General features: G+C 41.6%; 1 long non-coding RNA gene across 3 annotated transcripts in view; it reads right to left on the reverse strand.

Moving 5' to 3' along the window:
- Positions 1-841: 841 nt before the first annotated feature.
- LOC143675993 (uncharacterized) overlaps positions 842-21,262 on the reverse strand; it is a 79,786-nt gene continuing 59,365 nt past the window's right edge. For all 3 annotated transcript variants that reach the window (XR_013171743.1, XR_013171745.1, XR_013171744.1), the window contains 2 exons: positions 4,538-4,679; positions 842-1,951 (listed from right to left, as the gene is read on the reverse strand). This is a non-coding gene — a long non-coding RNA (uncharacterized LOC143675993). The remainder of the gene's footprint in view (positions 1,952-4,537; positions 4,680-21,262) is intronic.

The following is a 21,262-nucleotide window of genomic DNA, read 5'->3' on the forward strand; positions in this document are numbered from 1 at the left end:
ACAAATATAGTTGTTATGGTGAAATAGGTGTACATTATATTTTAGAAAAATATTGTATTGTACCCATGGAGTGGTTTAATAATCACAACAAAATTCCTGTTTCAAAATTATTGTAATTGTGAAAATAATTGAATAAAAATAATTTATAACAATATAAATGGTAAATTAGAAAAATTTTGCTTGTGAGGGCATGTACATATATTACAATATTTTTTATGCCCAGCACACATGAGATATATGCTAAAACTTCAATATTTGATAAAACATAAAAACAAAAAAGTAAAGGAAAATGAATATATCTTTTGATTTAATCTTCTGTGTTTCTATTCTACAGAAATAACAGCATGACTATATAAAAATTTATACGCTAGTGCAGTATTTGCAACTGTAAAAATCAGAAATAACTTAGATTTTCATTAATATACATTTTTATGCAGTCATAAAAAGGAATAGCATGTAGCCATTTAAAAAACATGGTAGATCAATTTGTATGGATTCGGAAGCAAGTTGTCCATGATTTATAGTTTAAATGAAAAAAATGTGTGCATACGCAAATGAATTTGTGGGCTTAAATTTAGGGAAGCATTAGGAAGGTTACAAAGAAATTATTAACTGATTAAACTTTGGAAGTGGGATTGACTAGATACAGTGTAACTTATATAATTTGAATAAGTGCTGAGATTATGGGTAATTTTCGGTACCTTTTTTGTTTTTTAAAATATCTTAGCCATACAATTATTCAGTAGACTGTTTATAAGAGTTTGACAGTTTGAAGCAGCGTGGTGTTATGCTGAGACATGTTCACAGAATCTGCTGTAAAATGCTTTATTTGAGTATAACATTCACTTGGGAAGATTCTCAGATTTTTCACCTTTAGGGGTATTCTTACTTAGGAGACTTTAATAGGACAGCTGGGCCAAAACATTTATCTGGACTGTGTGGCTCAAATCTTATCATTACAGTCTTCAAATGAACAATTTAATCATGCAATTTCCTCTTGTGCAATTGTTGTTTTGGTTTTATAACCAAGCTTATTAATAATACTGTTTTATTTTGGCTACTGTGACAATTTACAGCCTAAGTTCTGTGTAGCATTTCTGGTTTTCACAATAAGAATGTCACAATTTATTACCAGGGATATATGTTCTACAGGTTTGTAAGTTTCCTATTTCAGTGCACGGAAGCAATTGATCCCATTTCATGTTTATGATGTTCTCTATATTTAAATTCAATATATTTTGTTCCCATGTAAAATTTTAGGAGTGTTTCCTGTATGGATTTTTAAAAATATGTTTTCAAAGCTGGATATGGCCCACTGTGTTTTTTTTTTTTTTCTAAACATTAGGGTGACAATTTTGTTATCCAAAATTTCATATATTACATCTAACGTGATGGTGGACTCCCAAAAAATGCTATGACAGTGCTCTAAGTGTGTACACACACCTAACAATAAGAATTTATAAGTTTATGTGAAGGTATGCTTCTTTTCCTAAGTTTTTGTGGCCAGCATATGTCATATACAAATTTTTGGTACTCTGAATGAATCTCAGGGACATAATGCTAGGAACTCTAATTGTACTTTTAGCTGTTACAGTTACATAATGCACAGGAATCACATTGCCCTTTTAATAATGCTGATACAACATGACGTCACAACATTAAGTGTGAACAGGTACAACATGAAGACACGACATGAAGTGTGAACAGAGTATAGGGCCCTTTAGGCAGGTGTGTCCAATTATTAGCTTCTTTCCTAAATAGCAACTGTACATTTAAGAAACTGTAGAATCCAAGAAGAATGTTTAGATACTAAAGCACACTAACCCAGTCACTGTCGCTGGCTGGTGGAAACAGGTTGGACCATGTATTTGCTGCAGCTGCTAGATGTGTGTGGGTGCAGGTGGTTTTGAACTTAGGTTCTGCCTTTTCCTTTTTAGCTCCTTCCTGCTCCCTGCAATAGAGGAAAGGTTATATAGAACGTTCATTCAGATCCACAATGAGTATATTCCCAATACTTTTTGGCTTGAGTTAAAGTCTACGGCTGCAAAAATAATAGTAAGTTTGGGGTGGGGTAGATTTATTTTATTATTAAAAAAATTTGTAACCATGCTTTCACCAACTCTTCCAAATGTGTAATATGCTTAGCATCCTTCCAGAGTACCATGTCCATTACTTAGGACTAAGGGACCCTCCTTAAAATAGCTGATCTGTCACAGGAAAAGACTGTTTTTGGACATAGTCATCAACAACTGGTAGGCAAGCAAGTGAGCAAGCAAACATCAGAATATATAAAGCAAACCTTTATGGGGTTCTGGAGATAAACAACTCAGAGATTTTAACTTCTCATTTGGAGAGTACACATTAAAATGTCTACCTTTTTTTTTCTTTATTAGAGAAGTTTGGGTTTGCAGAAAGATAATGCACAAAATACAGGATCCCTAAATACCATCCTCTTATTAACACCTTGCATTGGTGTAAACATTGGTTACAATTAATGGAAGCACATTTTATAATTGTACTATTAACTACTGTCCATGCTTAACTTAGGGTTCACTGTGTAGTATATAGTTCCATGTTTGTTTGATTTTTAGGGTATTTTTATTAGTGGGAAAAAAAGAGATCCTAAGACTGTGTTGTTAGGTCAGATGGAAACCTCACTGCCAAATATACTGGGAAACTTTGAGCCAACACTCCCCTCTGCTGGGAAAGTGGTGTCATGCACCAGTCTGGTTTGCTTCAGATCGCAGAGGTGAGGCCCCTCCTTGCTCCTGGAGAGGGCAGCAGCCCCAGAACCTAATATCAGAGCCGGGAAGGGACTGGGAGGTCACTTAGTTGAACAACCTTGAAACCTGTGCTGCACCTCAGAATTACTGGGGCTCTACACATGGAGACCCTGACTGAGCCGGTATGCTGAAAGGGCCAGGAATCTGTATTTATTTAACAGCCTCCTCGGTGGTGTTGATACACAGTCAGAGGCTTACTCTTTTCCAGATCCTTCTTTTGCAGGTTAGCAAACTGAGCTGGTCGCTGAAGTCAATAGGGTTACTTTAGTAGAGCCAAGACTAGAACCTTGATCCCTGAGACCCAATCCAGAAAAGATCTTTTACTTCTCCCCCCCGCCCTGCTCTGACATTTGGTAGTGACACCAAATGCATTCAGTTTTCTGTCCTGAAACCGCGATTGCCCTTCCTTTTACAGGGGCCACCTGGTGTTTCCTGGGCTTTCCCCCTTCTTTCTCTTAAGTTCAGTCACAAATAGGTCCTGGAGATTCTAAATTAATAATTTAGAAATCCAGTCTTTTTTACTTTATTTTCCTGAGAGGCATTAAAACATAGAGGACTTAGGTGGGCCACGGTGGCTCAGTGGCATAATTCTCATCTGCCATGCCAGAGATGCGGGTTCGATTCCTGGAGCCTGCACAGGTCAAACACACACACAAACAAGAAAACCCCTACACACGGGGGACTTGGCAAGGCTGAGGCTCCACCACCCATTAGCTGTGCCACCTAAGGGAGGGTAAAGCAGGTCTCTAAGAGTCATTTTCTCTATCTTAAAGGTGGGACTCTTCCCTCCTACGGTGGTTATTAGAATCAAGTGAGATAATCTATGTTAAGCATGTAGCCTCAGTGCCTGGTACATAATAAATACATGTCCTTATTTTTTCAAATACAATATAGTAAAACTGAGGCAGATTTGAAAGTATAATGTCACATATGTGAGGCTTGATAAGCAGAGGCAACATTGCCATAAATGGGCCCCATTCATTCCGGAGAAGCTTTGCAGATGCCAAGTGTCTATTTAACTCTGAAAAAAACCCCATGGAAGTTGGGGGAGGAAACAGAAATGAAGGCACTGAAAAGCTTCACTAAAATAAATTTATTTTTTATGTTCCCATTAAAAAATTTTTCCTAAAAAGTAAAAATTATTTCCTATTTTCCCCTGTCTTCACATCAGAAATTAGATTCCCCAAAATGGGTATTTTATGAGAAAACTAATTTGTTCAGAGAGTTAACAAAGTGACTTCAGATCCTTGATGAGCAATAAAACATCAAAGCTATTCAAATACTTGCTAGAACTCATTTTTACTCCTGGCTTCATAATTACTGGATATTTTATATCTATGAACAGGGCCCTTTTTGAAAAACAGAGGTTGTGTTAGATTTATCTTATTGGGACAGAAGGGGGCTGGGAACTGGCTGTGGAACACATAGCATTTGGGGGAACATAGAGTGAAGTGTGTATACTTGGGGGCCCTGGGGTTTTACAGCAGGGAGGAAGCCTAAGAATGGAAGAGGTGGGGGGCTGGTGAGAGTAGGTTCATGGGGGGCTGAACTGGGGCCCCAGAGACAACCACCTCTTACATCAGTGGTTGCCAGGTTTTGCAACACATAAGCATGAGCAGGGGAGATTTTAAAAGTTGCAATGCCCAGGTCACATCCCAGACCAATTAAATCAGAACATCTAGGGGTGGGAGCCAGGCATTAATATTTATCGAAGACCCCCCAGGTGATTTTATGTGCAAACTTTGGGAACCGACCTACATAAAGACGTTGTTCTCTTCATTTCAACAGTTGTCCTAGCCGCCTTTCTTAGGGCCTGATATTTCACCAATGAGGGTCTTGTTCCTTAGAGTCTTTAGGTTCCATTCCCTGCTGTTCCAGCCAGTTTCTGTCTTCACTCTATTGTGGTTGTAGAAATACATTGTAACATTTCAATATTTTTAAAGTAATTAAGATATGTTTTGTGACCTCACATATAGCCTATCCTGGACAATGACCCATGCGCAGTGGAGAAGAATGCGTTTTCTGCTTCTGTTGGGTGTAGTGTTCTATATATGTCTGTTAGGTCTGGTTGGATTATAGTATAGTTCAACTCTTTTATTTCCTTATTGATCTTCTGTCTAGATGTTCTGTTCATTATTGAAAGTGATGTATTGAAATCTATTAATGCAGACTTACTGTAATGTAGCGTTCTTTCTTTCTTCAAATCTGTTATAATTTGTTTCATATATCTTAGGGCTTTTCCATTAAGTGCATATATAGTTATAATTGTTATGTCTTCTTGCTGAATTGATACCTTTATCAGCATATAGTGACCTTCTTTGTCCCTGTCAACAGTTTTTGTTTTAAAGTCTATTTTATCTGATATTAGTATAGCTGCTTCAGCTCTCTTTTGCTTACTACTTGCACAGAATATTTTATTCCATCCTATTGCTTTCAACCTACTTATATCTTTGAATTTAAGGTATGCATAGCACATTACTTTTCTCCTGCAGCTCTCTTCTTGTGCTTTTCGTTCAACAAATCACTATGTTGTTGGGTGTTATTCTCTTTGAATTTATTCTGTTTGGGGTTGCTGGGATTGCATTGGGGTTGCGTACATTTTAATTTTTAAAGTGTCACTCTGAGATTTAATTCCTGAGCAGTCTGTTCCTTAAATTTTTATACAGCGGGTGATATGACAGAGATTTCCCTGAGTACTAAGAGCTGACAAAATCAAGCAAACCAATATCATAAGCATCTCTCACAGTCTTTGCATTGGCCTTGGAAACTTTAGCCCTCCTATCAAGAAGATCAGCCTGAGGCAAAAGTGAAGTGCTGTAGCCTCATCATCTTTTCTGAGCCCAAGCCTTGTCCTGATCTTGTGCTTGTTTGTGAACTTGGGAATTCCACTGTTTACAAGAATTCGAATGCCTCCTGTGCTCTTTATGAAATAGAGTTTCTCCCCCTCCCAAGTGCTTGACTATATGTTTTAAAGCAGGTAATACTTTGCTATAGGCTTTTTGCAGCTAATTATTTATTACACTGTTTTAAGTGTCTGCAAACTGTTTCTGCTTGCAGGGCATGCTCTTGGGAGGGCCAGCCAGAGTAGAAAGTGTCTTGGTTTAGTCTTTCAGGCTGCCACTGGATAGACTGACACCAATATACAGAAAATCCATTAAGCACGTAGGGGTTACTTTGCTCCCTCTGGAAACAGGGCTAGGATGGGAGTGCAGGCTGAGTCCATGTTTCTCCAGGGAGGAGGTGGGGGATGGGCCAGCAAGGATGCCATATGCTTCTTGTACTATTTTTAAAGCTCCGTTTTCTTGATTCAGCACTCAGCCAGTTATTGGAACCCTTTAACTGTTCTGGAGTTCTAAGGAAGACGACTTTGCCAGTTTTTGCTAGTTGTTCAAAGATTCTGTGGGGTAACAATCCCCTGGAGCATCTTATATCACCATCTTGATTGACTGGAAGCCAAAATCTTCATTTATTAAGACTTGGAAACATGAGTATTCAATCTTCCACTTTCGCAGAATCATAGAAGTGTCTTTAGAGACATTGTCATCCCATTCTCAAGCAAGAATGTCCTCTACCCTGTCTTATAGATCGTTTTCTGGACTCTGGTGTTGTTTTAACTTGTCAGATAGATGCCTAGACAAGCAAATGTGGCTGCCCAGCTGGAGTTACAGTGGGATCACAAACAGCCTGGATCTGGGCTTGTTTTAATGCACCCCAAGGCAGAGGTTAGCATTCTGTTCTCATATCGTGATATTGGTGAATACACCTAGGTCAGTATTTGTTTAAAAAAAGTTTTACCTTACAAGTCCCCTAGATGGTGCTACTTGTTAAGTGTGAGTGTATTTTCTTTTCTTTCATTTTAAGATGCTGGCATCTCACTGTTACCCCCAGGCCTAAGTTAGCTTCCATTGTCTAAATGGAAAATTACAATTGTCAGATGTGGTAAGTGACGTCAGAGAGGATTTCTGTTGAAAATAATCCTAACCTCTGGGTGTTTCAAAATGGTTTACAGTAGAAGTGTGATGGATGACTTGTTTATGTGTGTGACATATGACTCTCATTCATTGTCTCATGACTGTACAGCCAGTAATTCTGTGTACAGGGAAGATTTTAGTGATAGGTTGTTGAGATTGATATTGACAATGACATGACTTGTGGTGGGGGTGGAGGAGAGGCGTGACAGAATTTAGCTTGAGTCCATACCCTTCTTTTTCCCTTTCTCTCCCTCTTCCCATTTTTCTTTAGATAGGAAAAGCATAGCTGGGGATCCTGATTGATGGCAAGTTTCCAAATATCTCCTTTATCTGCTCTCCAGATTTTGTTTGCCTGAAATGCCACAAGGAAACATTCATTTCCTTGGGTTATCAGTTGCCTTCTTGTCAAATATAAATCAGATATTCACACCCATAGCTCAATGAAATCATGATGAGGGGATCAGAATTTTACTAGTTTGGATGCGAGGATGATTTGGGAATATAGGGACTCTTTGTGATAGAAGAGGGGCAGAAAACTTAAATGGGGCCATTCTGGTGGGAAACTGTGGGCATCATGAGGGGGTGCCAGATGGCGGAAGGAGGCATTGAGATAGAAAATGGAGGGAACTGAAGACATGCTTTGCCGGGTGATACTGAGGACTGTTGGCTCCCTATTTGAAGGTGACAGTCCTGCTCCAGCATGGGTGCCCTGAGAGCTGACTCTCAGTAGAGGAGATGCTTGTCATAATTGTTGGGGTTCCTGATACTCATACATGTGCAGTCTAGCCACTTTTGGGTATCTTATTTATTCCCAGGGCTTGCTTTGTGCTGAGAAAGTGACTATGGCGTCAACTTGAAGGTTTTAGAAGAGAAAATGTTGATTGCTTATTGGTGCAAATGCCCAGGGTGGGCTGTGGCTGTTGGTGCAATTTGTTGGTGCTATTGGCCATATGTCATGGCTTTGCATTGTCATTTGGGGCAATAGGCCATCAGGAGAACTGTAGCCCCAGAGCAAGCCCAGGTTTCCTATTACCTTGGATTTTGGAGGAGTTAAATGTGAAGTAAGGAGAGGGATCTTTGGAAAAGGAAAAGTAGTTATTCAAGTAATTAGTTAACTTGGACCAGTAAATTTCAGTTTTCTCTTGCTGCTAATTGCCATATTAAAGTCTGAAATAAGCCTTCTCTCCTGGTTTTCTTTGCTCTCTTTTATCTCAGGCTCTAAGTTGTGATTCCGGCTTTGGTATTTTGCAGTCCACTAATCTGGAGATGCAAACAGTTTCTTGAGGAAAGACGAATAAGAATATTGAATAAGACTGATAAATGAGGAAAATCTCTTACCATCTGTGGTGTGTGTCCTGACCCCTAGAACATACACTCCCAAACTTAGCTACTGCTCTATACATTTCTATAAAGCGGTAGTGATATCTGACTTAGGTAGTGAGAACACATAGCCCTTGAAATTTATCTGATCTTTAGATAGACCCAGAGTTCTATTATGCCTTACTTGTACACATGATCAACTTCTACTAAGTTAGCTAATAAAAACCGAAAAATCACCTATCCCAGGAGGTGTTTGCACTTTAAGAACTCTTGAATGAAATTCAAATTCTTTAGCTTTGTATTCAATGTTCTCTATCCTCTTCTTGCAGCCCTAAATTCATAGACATATTTCCCCTTCAAATACCATTCAAGCAAGCCTGGTCATTGGTCAGAGAGCCCTTTCAAGGCCAGTGTAGTGATTTATTCTTAGGTAATTGAGTTGATATCTAATGAATGGTAATTCTTTGAATCACCCCCTGTTTAGTCCTCTCCCTCACTAAGTCCAAACTGACCTTGTGACTTGCTTGGACCAATAAAATGTGGTAGAAGTGATGCACAAATTCTGAGCTCAGGCTTTAAGAGATTGTGACTTTTGCTTTTGTTCGCTTGTTCTTTTGAGATGCTATGCAAGAGAGCCTGAGCCAACTTCCTTAAGGATGTGAATTCCTGGGTAGAAAGAGGCTCTGGAGGATGAAAAACCAGGAGGAGAAGGAGAGGATTATCTGGACTCGAGCTGTTCCAGGAATTCCTGCTGAAGTGTCAAACTGTGAGTGAGGCCATCCTAGCTTCTCCAGTTCTGGTAAAATTGTAGAACAGAAGATAAACCACGCTCCTGACCCCAGCCCAGATAGTAGAATTGTGAGCAAATAAATGTTTGCTGTTGTCCTAAGACACTAAATTCTGGAAGTGTTTGTTACATAGCAGTAGATAACTGATATAGCATTTGTTTCAGTTTGCTAAAGCTGTTGGACTGCAATATACCAGAAATGTAGTTGCTTTTCAAAAGGGGATTTATTAAGTCACAAGTTACAGTTCTAAGGTCATGAAAATGTCCAAATTGAGGCAACAACAAAAGGACACTTTCTTAGAGGAAAGGCAGCTGGCATTTGGGTTCCTCTGTCACATGGGAAGGCACGTGGTGACCTCTGCTATCCCTCTCTCTTGGCTTCTGGCTTCAAATGGCTCTCTCAGCTATTGTGGGTCCTTCTGGCATCTCCTGGGGCATTTTCCAGCATCATCTCCAAACATCTGTGTTCTCTCCAAAATGTCTCGCTCTTAAAGGACTCCAGGAGGTGGATTAACACCCAACTTGAATGGGCGGGATCACCTCTTCTTGGGAAAAAACCAATCAAAGGGTCCCACTCAACAATAGGTCTGCCCCCTCAAGATTGGATTAAAGGAACATGACTTTTCTGGGGTACGTAACAGTTTCAAACCAGCACAATATTGTAAGTCATTTTTGTGTGTGCTTGCCATCAGCCAACTCACCTCTTTAGTTGGCTCACTATTTCCTGAGTATTTTTCACACATTTAGGCTTTCTCATTGGTCCATGTTCATGTGTTTCCTTCAACCTGGAATTCGTCCATGCCTCTGAATTTTCTCTTTTATCTATCAAAATAAAGCCGCTGCTACTTTCTCTGATACCAATAGAATTGATTGTTCTCCTTTCTGAACTCCTTTGGTGCCTCTTGCTGTTTGGCATATGCTGTCTTTATGCATAGGCATTCTCACTACAATCATGTTTTAAATCCTCAAGGGCAGATTCTATTTTTTAAAATCTTTATTAAGATATAATTCACACATCATGAAAATTCACCCATTCAAAATGTATAATTCGATGGGTTTTAGTATATTCACAGAGCTTTGCAAACATTATCATGATCTAAGTTTAGAACATTTTCATTACTACAAAAAGAAGCTTCATAGCTTTTAGCAGTTATTCCCCAATCAACCCAATCCCCAGTGGTAGGCAACAATTTAGGATTTTTTTTTTTTTTTGGCCAGGAAGCAGAAGTCCTATTATTCTGTGTTGGCTAATTGAGACCCCAAGGAATGAGTGCTAGTGGTGCAATTTCAGGCACTGACAGGAGCAGAGAGAGCTTTTGTTGAGGATGGTTTTCACTGGTACTTCACTTATCACCATATATATGCTGCTCTTTTGCTTTGTCTTTAGAGGCAACAAGGTATGTTGGAGAAAGAGCATGGCAGAATTAAGGGCCAAATATTGCCTCTGTTGATTATTAGTTCTGTTGTCTGGGGCAAGCCTCAGTTTCCTCAGTGATAATACTTTTGTGTGGTTATGTGAGAACCAAATGAGATCACACAGGTGCAGCACCTCCCACTGTAACAACAAAGTTATTTCCCTTTCCTCCTTCTTATCTTTTTGAGCCCCTATCACTGCACAGTGAATCTAGTTTGTTCTCCACTTCAGTTACCAGGTCAGCTCTGCTTTAAGTGGGTCAGCCTACCTGAACGAGGAGCAGGTAGACCCAGGCACTATGGGTGGGGGTGGGGGGCACCAGGGGGAAGTGTGGTGGTACTAGAGGTAATGTAAAAATGTAAACATGTAAAAGCATAGGACCAGGACGTTCTCAAACAGAAGACTCATGGCTAAACTTTTCATCAACACCTGCTAAAGATAAGACTTTAAATTCTGACCCTTCCTTTTCCAGTTCTCTCTGCAGTGACTTTTTGTGCAGAAATGTCTAGGCAGTTATTAAGATTACACACTTTAGTTTCTGTGGGAAGAAATCCCAGGGAACCAATTAGTTGTTGTTTGAGATAGTTACAGATTGCCAGTGCTGTCCTATTCATTGATTGACACAATTTGCTCACACAGAAGGCTGGCTAAGTTTTATAATAGTTTAGTTTCCCCTAGAAGAAGAGAGAAAGAAAAATATGGCCAAACACAGAGCCAGGCCCCTCTGAATATGCTGGTGGACTTGATATACAATATTCTCTTGGTCTACCAGCTTTCACAAAATTTTGAATCAGGGCCACATGTTTCATCCTGAACTCCCATGGAAAGAGCGAACGGTAGGCAGGCTGTTGCTTGTGTAACGTGCATTATTTTCCACTAACTTTCTTCCAGCTGAGTTGTACCCATGCTTTCTGCTGAGTTCCCTCTTACACCCAGAGGCTCCCACACATCAGGGCTATACATACAGAGCAGATCAGCTTTTAAACAGAGTTATGGAATTCTTGGGACAGAGGAGCTTGCTGTTATAGCAGAGGCAAGATTGGAGGAACGCTAGCAAAGCCTGAGAGGTGGGCTGTGCCTTTGCTTGGCCTCACTGTGCAGAAGTGGCACATTTGTTCACCTGGTCCAGAACTCTGATTTTTAGTTCTAACTTTGAGAAAGGAGGACCCAGAAGGGTCTTTTGGAATCAATTTTTGCTTAGTCACTCAGACCTAGCTCAGCAGTCCGTTCCTCCACCACCAATCTGCCAGATATTCTGGTGAAATCTGTTGCACATTTTTGGTCTCTCCATCCTTGCTCTGGACTGAGCTGCTGGCTTCAGCCTCTTAATAAAGAAGGGTTTGTGGGGTGGGGCCTTGGCCCCAGAAGCAGATAAGGAGTTAGAGGGTTCAAGACTATCTTTCTTTATGCTGACTGTAAGAGGATTCCCGTTGACAGTGCTGTGGCCTCTGCAGGACTGGGTACATCTGCCTGCTGATCTAGCTTCTGTCCTTGGTCAGAAAGGCTCAAAACAAGCTCTGTAGCTTCTTTCTCTGCAGCCAGAGACGAGGGAGACAAAGCTGTTGTAAATGCTGCCTCAGTAAGGAAAGTGCAGGAATATTGGCTGGGACTGTGGAGATGTGAGCAAAGACACGCAGGAGACTCACTGTCCTATCCTTTTGATTGTTTTCTCTCCCTTTCCACTCCCATAAAAATAGGAAGTGATGTCATCACATATGTGCATGCCTCCCCTTTGTGCGTTGCCTCTGGGTCACCATTTCCTGTTTCTGAGTCATCAGGAAGGTAATTTCTCCCTGATGCTCAGTATCCTCCAGGACACTCTGATTACTCAGCATCTACCCAGTTTATCCCCTCTTTTCTCCTTCCCCTAAAAACAAAAATTGTCCTACTCCCCTAACTAACCAAAGCAAACTAAATACTGAACAGTCCCTGGTCTGAATTACTGCAAGCTCACAAAATGCATGGTGGATCACAGTTCTCAGCCCCTATTGGAAGGATGGCTGAGTGCCTGGATTTAATTGAATAGTTAAATACAAATGAAGAGAACTCTTGAGTGGCTCTCTTGCAATAAGATTGATCCTAGACCCTACATACTAGGGGGAGGAGGGAGGTATTTGGTTGCCTCCTCCAAATTAAAAAAAAAAATGAATCAAACTGCCAGAACATGACAGCCTAGGGGGCAGGATATGGCACTGGAAGGGTCTGTGTTAGAGTCAACTGAGGCAAAACTTTGAGGAGCTAGTTCTGTACACTCCCTACCCCACTGCATTTTCCTTCCTTTCTCCCTCCCTTCTTTCCTTGCATTCTCCATTCCTTTCTCCTTAAATCATGTACCATACTTGTCCTCTACCTTGTTTGCTCCTTCTCTCTGATTGTCACCAGAGGGAAGTGATACCAAATTTGAAGTGCTTAGGATTCCGTAATTCATGTAGCAGACATTTATTGAGTATCTACTGTGTGCTAAGCAGTTTGCTATGTAGTGGGGCACAGAGATTTGTAAGATACCTTTCTGGCCCTTGAGGATCTTACCATCAGGGGGAGAGGTCCATAAATTGATAATGGATAGAGTATGGAAAGTCCCATAATGCAGATAAACTGGTGCACTATGGGGACACAGAGAAAAGACCTCGTAGCACAACTGGGGTGATCACGGAGATCCCCACATAGCTGTCACTTGAGTAGAGGATTACGGGGAGGAGAAATTGTTAGAGCAATCTCTACATAATGTTGATGGCTGAAGGGTGAAGAGGGGGTGGGAAGTAAAACAGTGGAGACCTTAAGTAAAGGGAGACATTTTGAAGAGCCTGACAATGTAGAAACAGCAAGAGAGAGGGCAAGAGGTGGGTAGGACATAGCATTCACCTGTTAGGCACAAGTATCATGGCCCCACTCTGTGACAGGTGCTCAGTCAGACCCTGAGGATTCAAAAGGGGGATAACCTCTAGCTGCATCCTACAGCATTCTGTTGGGACATACAAACGGACATACAAATATTTTGAACAAATGCCATAAGTGTTATGATTAACACAGGGAGAGGCTTTGTCTGATGAGAGATGGACAGAGCCTAGAGGAGAATCGGGTGAAGTCTGGGGCTTCAGGGGAGGCTTTTTAGGGGAGTGGGTCATAAGTGACATGTAAAATAAAATATGGGCAAGGTTAGAGGCTGGGAGTTCGGGTGGAAGTCAAAACCAGAGAGGAGAAAGGAGGCAAGGATCAGGACTGCAATTTTGGTGGGCTGGCCTGAATCAGGGAAGGGGCATCCATTCTTGCCCTTCCAAGGGGCTGGTGGCAAGAAAGGCAGGGGAGGAGGTGGGGAGAGGTAGATAAGTTTGTGGGTAAAAAGATAAAAGGGCCCAGAACGTGAAGGGAACTCCTTCCCGAAAGCCTCAATTTTCTTGGTAGAAGTCAGAGGCCAGGCCAGGCCAGAGTGAGGGCCTGGTCGAGGTAGGAGAAGAGGGGAGATTTGGAGTCATCACAGGGGCAGACCAGACACCTCAGACCTTCGCTGGAAGGAGCTAACCGGAGATCGGAGACGAGCCTGCGGAGTGGTGTGATTTCCTTCCGCAGCTCCCAGGGAGCTCCTCCTCTCCTCATAATCCCTGCTTTGTTTTTCTTGCTCTCTGAGCTGTTAAATTATGGTTGGGACTAGAATTGTGGGATTTAAAAATCAGTGCTATGGAAAACTTGAAACAGAGACTAATCTAGAGAACCTTTCAGTTTAAGCAAATCTCTCAAAGAATATCACCACCTTGTCTCCCCTCTGGCATCCAGCTCCTGAGCCATGTCTGGGTTTCACACACAACAATTTACTTAATTATGGTTAATGCTGATTTGTGGCCAAGACCTTCTGCTTTGGGGTCAGAGAGGGCTCTCTCTAGATCTTGGTGCAGACACCTACTAGCTGTGAGGACTTGGGCAGATTCCTGGACAACTCTAAGCCCTTAACCTGTCCGATAGAAATGGTTATTGTACCTATGGCAGAGGGTTATGTGAGGATAAATGAAGATGACATTCAGAGATCCTGAATGGGCCATGGCAGGTTAACCACTGTGATGAGGACCAAGGGTTCAGCTCTTTCCGACGCTGCTCTCCTCTCTGCCCCGGTCACACTCGTAGCCTTGTGCACTGCAGTTGCCCCCTGTCCACTTAGTCTTAATACTTTCTAATCTACCCACAGGGGTGGGAAGATATCAAGTGTCTGCAGTTTGGTCTGGTGAGCACCCCTCCCATTCTGTGTGAGTCTTCTTGGCACAGCAGCTCTGATAGAGTTTCATGTATTATTTGGGCTCATTTCACTGGGATTATTTTGGAAGCGTGGCTTTGTGAGGCTTCTGGGAGCCTGGCTGGGAATTATGCAACTGCTTCAGTCTGGGGCACTAAAGCTGCTGCCTCCTGTAGTAAATGGCCCTAAGCTGGTAGAAAATTTGCTGGGAAAGCTGTGAAACTGAGCTTCTTAGATTCCCAGGAGAGAGAGAGAAAGAGAGAGAGAGAGAGGGAGAGAGAGAGACTGACATTGACTCTGGGCTGATTGATGGGGATAGATGGGTGAAGAGCAGACAGAGGTGGACAAAAAGTCCTGAGTCCCAACCCTGAGGTTAGGGAGTCTCCACAGACCATAGTTGTAAGGGAGAAGGGACAATTTAGAGGGGAAAAAGAAGGGACAGAAGAGGGAAAGTACAGAAAGGAAGGGAGAAGGGAGAGAGGAGGAGGGTTATTAAGAAGAGGGAGCTCCAAAGTGTGTGTTACATGCTGCATTTTACTTTTGACACCCTTTCCTCCTAAAGCAACCATGTCTGTTTCCTCCTTGAGGTTACTCTGCCCCTTCTGCCTCACATGCCAGTAATATCCTGCTCTTTTGGGGACAGGACCTTGTCTCCTACAGGATCTGGAAGTGTAAGTTCCTATAATAGAAATTCTGAGAGAAGGGAAGGGAAAGGATGGTGAGAAAAGCTGCCTCTGAGTTGATGGGGTCCCTCTGCCTGAGCTCCTGCTTCCACTCCACAAAGACAGGGCTCAGTTGCCTTCCTGTCTCCGTCTATGGGTTCCTGCAGACCAGTCTGTAGAAGCAGATCCTCTGCAGATTTACTGAGTGTCTGTCATATGCCAGCAACTCTTTTAATGCATTATCTTTCTGAATGCCCAATCCAGTCATTTAAAGCAGCAGCTGCTATTTCCATTTTACAGGTGAGTGCTCTTTGGCTCAGAGAGGTTAAAGATCACTTTCAAGGTCACATGACCATTAAGCAGCAAAGCCAGTTCTCAAGTTCTTTTCTCCCTGGCTCCAAAGTCGCACCCTATACTGCTTTATGCAACCCAAATGTTCTGTTGATTCTGTCTCCAAAATAGATTTTGATTCTGTCCTCTACCCTCCACCTTCCCCGATATATCCAAGTATGGATTGCCATCATCTCTTACCTGACAACTTACAATAACTTCTTAACTGGTCTTCTTGCCCCTGCTTTTGTCTCTCTCCAATATATTCTCCAAAGAGAAGCCAGAGAAAACATCTTAAAATGTAAATTGACTCAGGCCATGCCCACAAAAAAAACTTCTTAAATGCTTCCCAGTACATTTAGATTGCAATCTGGATTTCCTAAAATGGCTTTCACGATGTTCAAGACCTGACTCAGTTCTCTCATGTGGCATAGAACTCTGGTATTGATGCCTTCTTCCCTCAGCTGCTCCAACCGCATGGGATGTTCAGTTCTTTTCGGCCCCAGGACCTTAGCCCATGCTGCTTTTTTCAGAATGGAGTGCTGTTCTTTCCTAGATTCATCTGGCTATTTCTTGTTCAACCTTTTTGGTTTAGCTTAAATGCCACTTACACTTCCAGGTATATCCCTGAACTTCCAGTATGAATTAAACCTTCCCTGTGCCAGAAGGTTCTCTGTGGACAAAAAGGGAAACACGGTGAATTACAAAGATCTCTTCATTTGAAAGGAGGACAATACTAATTCTTCATGGGTGAGAGTTTTCCCTGGCACTGAATTCTAAAAGAAATTTTCTTCATGGGGCTTTCCTTAAAAATCATAGGCTAACATAAAAGGCAGATTGTACTCAACAACAACAACAAAAAATAATAAGATTATAGGTGGAGTGAATCAACAGAAAATACTAATTGGTCCCAGAGATCACTGAGTGATTGGCCTTGGAAGACTTCACAGAGGAGGTAGGTAAGAGCTTTCCTTTATGGATAAGAAGGATTCCAATAACTCGAGGAAACAACCTGGTCAGGGATTGACTAAATATAGGAATCAAAGTGGGTGAAAAAAATCTAACACTGTGCCGAGCCAGTAGTAGGTGCAGGGTATAACTTAGTTTTTTTTCAGTCCCTGAAGGTTATTGTTCATTGCCGCACACATGCCTCTGCTGTGGAGTCCAAAGTGGTTTTTAGGCAAATCCCCAAAGGAACTGGTCCCTACCCACCTTTGGTGTCGTCTTGTCCCTTATACATCCAAACTTGGCCAACTCTGCTTCAGCAGTACCAAGAGTGGGGTGAGGCAGGTAAGGTGCGTGTGGCAAGGCAAGTGCCTCCTTAAATGTTGCTCCCTAAGCACCGCCCTTACCCTGCCCTAGTTCTGACTTCTGGGCCAGTATAAAGCCGTGACTTAGTCTTGGGACACTAACGCACACTGGCCAATGTCTGACCTCAGGGTCCGTCATCCAGTCAATGACATTATCCTTCATTTATGCTGAAAAGAGCAAAAGAAAGCCTTGGTTAAAGTGCATGTGAGCCACGGGCATGTCTATGCCTATATGTGTGTGTATGTGTGTGCGCCCGCATGTGTGTGGTTGGGAAGACGTGGGGAAAGCGGCTATAGAAAGAGACCAGGAGCTGGACACATTAATGTAAGAATCTTTTCCAAAAACATCTGACTTAGTTTCTTTACATTTTCAAGGAGGCTTTTAAAGACCAGCTGCCTTTTATTAACACTGTCTGGACGGATCCTCTTCCCGCCAACCTTACTCTCGGGTTGTGCCAGCATAAACGGCCTGGCGGAAGTGGAGGGCACACCGAGTGACGTCAGTTTAGTCTTCAGATCTCAGCCCAAGCAGCTGAGAACACAGCACCTTGGTCCCCTTCCAGCGAGAATATAAAGTACTGTACCCACTGCCCTAGAAGGCCCTCCAACGTTTGGGCAGCCCCAGAGGACAAAGGGCCTTGAGACCCAAACCCACGGGCAGGGTTGACCTTATGAGAAGGTAGGGTGTAGATTGCTAACACTGAGTGACGGGAAAGCCAGAGCCAGGAAGATCTCTCAGCACGAGGCAGGGCAAGGGTGCATGGGTCTGAGGGTCACAGATCCCTGAATGTGAATCCAGATATTTCCTAGTTGTATGATCTTGGGCAAGTTTTAGTTTCTGAAAAGTGTTTCCTCAATTGTAAAATATGAATAATGATACTAGTACCTAACTAATAGGGTAGTTGTTGGGATTATGATGCATTTCTTTATGTAAAAGGCCCAGCACAGGGTCTGGTGCATAACAGATGTTCAATAACTGCCTCCTTCCTTCCTTCCTTCCATACACCTCCTTCCCTTTCTCCCTTCCCCCTACACTGTCTCCCTTCCTGACTGCCTCCCTTCTTCTTCTTCAGAGAAAGCTGATTACTGTCTGTTGGAGTAGGTGAGGGTACATGGGGTAAAATCAATAAAGAACAACATTATTGTTGCTGTGTGAATCCTTAAAGGCTTAGGAATCATGGGTACCTGATACCTCTGAAGCCTGGATACTAAGAAGGGGCAAAACCCAGGAAGGCTTGTGGACACTTTGCATAAGGAATAGTTAGCTATCTGTATTTTTTTTCACATTTTCAGGTAAGCAGGCAACTGTTTCTCCACCCTCTAAGGCGGAAGACTGGAGATGAATTGTGGCACTCAGGTAATGTGCCGAGAGCAGAAGTATTAAGTGAAACCTTGCATAGTTAACAGTACACTCCCTTAGCCCCTTCTGCTGCTCAGCTTCGGCACACAGGCATGTATGTGAGGAGATTGGCAATTGCATTCTGGGAAAGCTGTCCTGCCTCAAACAAAAGACTTCACAGAATAGAAGGATCTCCCCTCAAAATCTGGTGATGCCTATTAGACACTAAGTACTGCCAGTGCTTGAAGAGCCTCTTATAAATATTTAGAACTCACAATTTGATAAGAAAAGAAGCAGCTCAGAATCACCAAAGATTTGAGGAAAGATTATAGTGTGACTTATGGAGACCCCAACAACAAATGAACAGGTTAAAAAAATAGAGACAATTTAGGAAACATAATAAAAATTAAAAATATGATTTGTACCACCCAGGAGTTAAGAAGAAATATTATATCTATGAAATAAGAGCAGGATGATATATAAAGAAACGTTCAGAGAACAGAAAGGGATTTTGGAAATTAAAATATTGTAATAAAAGTTTAAAAAGCCAGAAAGTAGAACTGAAGGATAAAGTGAAATAAATGGCAAAAGATGAGACTTTTAGAGAATTAATCAAGAAATTCAAATATCTATTAGGATCTCCAGAAAGAGAGAAAAAAGAAAATAGAGGGAGTTAAATTATTAAAGAAATGGGAAAATTTTCCACATTTTCTGAAGACCTGAGCTTCCAGACTGAAAGGGCCCAGTGAGTCCCCAGAATAATAAATGAAAAACCATCCTCACCCAAGCACATTAATGTGAAATTTCAGAACCGTATGGGTAAAGAGAAGTTTCCAAAAGCCACCAGAGAGGAACAAAACAGGTTACAAAGGACCAGGGATCAGAATGGCATAGGACTTCTCAACAGCTTGAAGACAGTGTAGCAGTGCCTTCAACAACTGATTTCCAACCTAGAATCCTATTGCTAACAAAATGACCAGCCAAGAGAGAAGTTAGACTGGCAAGTTCTCAAATGCATGCCTTCCTTGTACCTCTTTTTAGGAAGCTACTGGAGGGTGTGTTCCACCTAACTGATGAGGGAAACCAAGGAAAAGGAAGACTTAGAATTTGGGTACCAGGGACTCTAAGACCAAGGGAAGTCAAAAACTTCATTGATTGGGCAGTGCGATGGTGGCTCAGAGGCAGAATTCTTGCCTGTGATGCCGGAGACCCAGGTTTGATTCCTGGTGCCTACCCAAGCAAAAGAAAAAAAAAAATTCATTGATGGTGAAGGGAAGACAGCTTGAGCAGTTAGCTTAGAAAGCAACAGTCCATATGAAAAAGAGGATGGACAGATTATATGCAAGAAATCTATTATGTGGTAAATTTCCTGATGTGTTCAACTGTACTGAGAGGGGCTTTATTATTTTGAAAAGTGTGGGGCTGAATTAGAGATGGGTACATAGAAAGATGAACAGATTGGAAAACAGAGTCAACTATGTAAAAACAAAATGTATGTATAAGAAAAAAGTAATCATAATACTGAATATTTGAAAATTTAGAAATATAGTAACATAAATACTGAATAATAATTGAACCACTAATCCTGATATAACTCTATGGGGAGAATGGAGGGAGGGGAAAGATATGTATGTGTGTGGGTGGTGGGATGTGAGGATATGGTAAAGAATTAAGAGATAATGTTGAACTATAAAACATTGAAATAGAGTATACAAATGCTATTTAGAAAAATGGGAATTACAGAAAAATATTTTAAAATTTTATTAAACTCTAATAGCACTGTTTAACTTCAAAAGCTATGCCTTGTGCATTACTTGGATTAAAAAATGAATGAACAGGAAGTAGAGTGTTTATTGCACAACTTTGCTATGAAGACCATCATCTACAAATGGAATCTTGAGTCACTGTAACTTTTTCTTTTTCTTTTCTTAAAATGGAAGAAGGTCAAGTGCATTTGATAAGCTAAAATCTGAGAGGAACTGATGGAAAATACAGAAAAATATTAATTGTTGAAGGATCTAGAGGAGATTGGCTGGGGTGGTATCTGTTTTGGTTTGCAAGGCTGCTGGAATGCGATATACCAGAGATGGACTGGCTTTTTTTTTCTTTGCTTGCTGTGTGGTGGGGTTACATTTCATTATTTTTCCATGTGAGTATCCTGTTATTGCAGTACTATTTTTGAATTTTTTGTTTGTTTTGCTCATTTGTTTGTTTTTGGGAAGTGCATGGACCAGGAATCGAACTCAGGTCTCCCACATGGCAGGCAAGAATTCTACCACTGAACTGGATAGCACTTCCTGGACTTGTTTTTATAAAGAGGATTTATTTAATTACAAATTTACAGTTCTTCAGAGGAAAGGCAGCTGGCCTTTCACTAGCTTTCTGTGTCACAAGGGGAACACAGTGATGTCTGCTGGCCTTCTCTCTTGGCTTCTGGGTTCAAACAGCTTTCCCCAGGGTAATTCCTTTCTGCATTTCCAAACATTTGGGTTTATGTTGACTTTGAGCTCTGAGCTGAGTCATGCTGTGCTGTGCTGAGCGCTACTGAGCTGTGTGAGCTCTGCTTTTAAACCTCCAGTTAATTAAATTAAACATCACTCATTGTGAAATGCACGTTCATTGGCCAACTGCTGTTGTCATCAGCCATAGATGAATTTCACATGCTGGTGATTTAAGTCCACAGCAACAGAACAACGGGGCACCATCACTGGGCCAAGCTGACATCGGAACATAACTACTACAGTATCTAAAGTAGAAGTGGGTGGGTGGATTAATTTGGGACAAAAGTTTGGGAAGAGGAAGGGTAGGTAAAGATGCAGATACACTCGGGATGCCGAGGGCATCTATTTTCTTTGTGAAATAAGAGGCAAGATACCTTGTTGACAGTGAAGACATTTTTAAGGAGAGGGCTTGAGAAGAGTGTTAAAATTGGAATAGTTACTAAAGGGATTGGGGGAGAGAGCTAACCAGGGCCATGTGACAGGATATCTGCGCAGACTTGAGAGTTCAGTTGAGAACAGAAACTATACACTGGGTTGCAAATCTTTGCAGTTGTGTCTCCTCTTAACAATTCTTATAGTCCTGGGGAACATGGCTGTTTGAAATATTGGGGTCTCTTAGATGA

Source organism: Tamandua tetradactyla, chromosome 3 (assembly GCF_023851605.1).
Source record: "Tamandua tetradactyla isolate mTamTet1 chromosome 3, mTamTet1.pri, whole genome shotgun sequence".
Classification (NCBI taxonomy): Eukaryota; Metazoa; Chordata; class Mammalia; order Pilosa; family Myrmecophagidae; genus Tamandua; species Tamandua tetradactyla.